The sequence below is a fragment of the Bidens hawaiensis genome, unplaced genomic scaffold (genome assembly GCF_021521415.1).
Source record: "Bidens hawaiensis isolate Kalapana, Puna unplaced genomic scaffold, B.hawaiensis_p1.1 tig00002735_1, whole genome shotgun sequence".
NCBI classification, from domain to species: Eukaryota; Viridiplantae; Streptophyta; class Magnoliopsida; order Asterales; family Asteraceae; genus Bidens; species Bidens hawaiensis.
This window is the reverse complement of record NW_027491147.1, coordinates 2,867,292-2,870,626: the sequence shown is the minus strand read 5'-3', so window position 1 is coordinate 2,870,626 and position 3,335 is coordinate 2,867,292. Positions and strand designations below refer to the sequence as shown.

At 30.5% G+C, this 3,335-nt stretch overlaps 1 pseudogene; it reads left to right on the top strand.

The window, feature by feature from the left end:
• The first annotated feature begins 204 nt into the window (after positions 1-204).
• On the top strand, positions 205-2,489 carry LOC143620906 (GDSL esterase/lipase At1g29670-like; annotated as a pseudogene).
• Positions 2,490-3,335: the final 846 nt, after the last annotated feature.

The window sequence follows — 3,335 nt, the reverse complement described above, 5'->3', positions numbered from 1 at the left end:
CCTATAGTGTGCAAAAATTTAGGCATTCTAAAAAAAGGAATTATAGTTAAATGAAGAAAAAGTAGTGAAATATTCATAAAAGTATTTTGGTTTTCTTAATGGTATTCCCATGCTTCTCACTCTCTATAAATAGCATGCATATCTTGCATTCAAAATCCGTATTCCTTGATCTCCTCAATTTGTAGTCAATACATGTAACAAAATATGGCTTCTAAACGTTGCCTATCGTTTCGTGTCCTCGTAATTGCAGTGATGATGCAATGCCTATCGGTTATCGTCTTTGGTGAATCACAAGTCCCATGCTATGTTATTTTTGGTGACTCTTTGGTTGATTGTGGCAACAACAATAACCTTGTGGCAACAGAAAAGGACAACTACTCGCCTTATGGTATTGATTTTCCAGAAGGTGTGATCACCGGTAGATTCACCAATGGCCTGTTGCGGATATCATAGGTCTCTCTCTCTCTCTCTCTCTATATATATATATATATATATATATATATTTGATACATAGTCACATTTTTGGACTAAGTCTTGTCATTTTTTAGAGTATCATATACTATATATTACTCATTTCAATTACCCAGTTACCCTTGCTGTGACAACAATTAAATAGTATATTTACTTACAGTAAATATTAAAATCACGGAGACATCATAAATATGTGTATATATGGACACGAGTTAAAATAAGTAATTTTTTGTTAAATAATAACATAATGCGAAATATTAAAAAAATGTATCAAATATATAAAGATATATTATACGGTAAAAAAATTACACGTTACGCAATTTGGAAATAAAAATTTGTTAGCAAATTTATAAGCCATAAATTATTTATTTGCTATTTTCTATATCAAAACTTAGTTGTAAATGGCTACTTTTTGAAACCAACTCGTGGATCAAAACTCATTCTAATCTTAAACCATTTTGACATGAACAATGTTTGATACTTTAACTGGTTAAAGAAACACACCCGTTTCGTATTTGTTACTTATAAAAATCTAATATTAATAACTAATGAAATATATTTTATATTAATTAAACAAATTAACATATTTATAATTCATGATGGTATTATATCTTTTAAATTAGGATGAAATTATTAAAAATGAAAATAAAATATTAAAAAGAGAAATGTATTTAATATGAGATAGATGAGGGAAAATTTTGTAAGGATCAATATAGTGATGACATGTGACATTTAGAAAGCTTTATTTATTAAATAGTATAGATTTTTTAATATATCAAAAGGGACTATAATAAGACTACACCAACATAATCGGTTGCTTGATTCAGGTCAACTTCTAGGTTTTCCTGAGTTCATTCCACCATATGCTACCGCAACCAATGGACAAATGAGTAGAGGCGTAAACTATGCTAGTGGTGGTGGTGGTGGTGGTGGTATATTATAAGTATATGGAAAGTACTGGAAGAAATCTGGTAAATATGGAAAGTACTAAAAACATTTGATGTATATACACATATATTATAAGTATAACTTTATTTTATTCTGTTCGTGTTTATCATTATTCTAGGGTGGTCGAATCAACTTTGATAGGCAACTACTTAATCATGCAACAATAATCTCTCGGCTTCGGCTTTTGCAACGTAACAAAACATTTACAACTGAATACATAAAAAAGTGCATTTACTTGGTAGATATTGGAAGCAACGATTATGTCAACAACTACTTGATGCCCGACAGTTATCCCAAAGGTCGCATTTACACCCCCAATCAATATGCAACAATCCTAATTCGGCAATACTCGCAAAAACTAACGGTAATGATTTTATTCTTCCTAGTTTTGGGTTTTAGTTTTGAGTTTCTGTTACCGTAGTTTTTGTAATCTTTAATTTTTTTTTTTGGCTTGTAATTAATTTTTTGGTCAACTAAGAGCCCAAAATTTATATTTTCTTCACATGACAGACTTTGTACAAATTGGGAGCTAGGAAAATTGTTGAGTTCGGTTTGACTTTAATAGGGTGCATTCCGGCTGAGATAGCAATGTTTGGGACTGATGGGAGCCATGTGTTGAGTCGATTAATAATGTGACTAAGTTGTTTAATGACAAGGTTAGGCCTCTTGTTGATGATCTTAACATTCGTTTATCTGATTCAAGGTTCACTTTCGTCAACTTTTCAGGCATTTTTGCAACTCAAGAAGGTAAAGCCTAACAGCGTCTAATGCATAGTGTTTCCTTTTTTAGTTTGAACACCTCTTTTTTGCTTATTATCGTATACAAAAGTTTACTAAAACTATCTTTTTCATGTTTGCCAGGTTTGCCTAATGTTCCTTGTTGCGAAGTACAATCCAATGCATTATGTGTTCCAAATTCAATCCCTTGTTCAGATAGGACTTCAACTGCTTGGTATGACGGTTTTCATCCATTGGAAATTGCAAACAGATTCCTCGCATTAAGATCGTATACCACACTCTCTCCCATGGATGTGTCTCCGTATGATATTAGTACATTGGCTCGTCTTTAACATATGGCGAAATTGCATTGATAAAATATTATTGTATGATTGTTCATACGGAAGATAAACAAGAAATAATAATAATAATAACAATTTTAAGATCTTATTTAGTATGTATTTTTACTTACATTTAAATCATCGGCCATACACAAAGTTATTACAATAAAGAGGTGACCTACTTTTCTAAACTTCTCGTAGGTGTTAACAAAACGAGCAACCAAAATTTTGAAACCAAAAATGTTCAGAAAATTAGCAACTAAAACGAAATTGTTGCAATATTGGTTATCGCACTTATATAACTTGTAGTGGTCTAACCCCTTTAGATAAGAAACTTCCATTTAAATTGAAATGAAGACATCCACTTGCAGTTTGTTTTGCAATGACCATTAAAAAAAGTCAAGGTCAGTCACGAGCAAGAATTGGCATATACCTGCGAGACCCGGTGTTTACACATGGTCAACTATATGTAGCTTTATCACGAGTGAAAAGTAGAGATAATGTTAAAATGCTTATATTAGACAAGAAAAGTAAAGTTACAAAATAAAACTACAAATGTGATTAATAAGGAAATATTTAGTAATTTATGAATTTTTCATTATGAAGTTTTAATTATCTTTCTAATCATTGTAAATTGAATTTTATTTTGGTTGAAAGTTATGTTTAATAATCTTTTATTTTTGTACCGGTATTATCAACAAATATATATCATGTTGTCGTCCCAAAACATATATCACAAACTATTTTCTCCTTTAAAATTACGTGTGTTTGTTACACGATTTATATATTTTCACATGTGTTGTACACATGTCAATAGCCTAGTTAAGTAGTAAATATGTAAAATAAAAGAAAACTTAT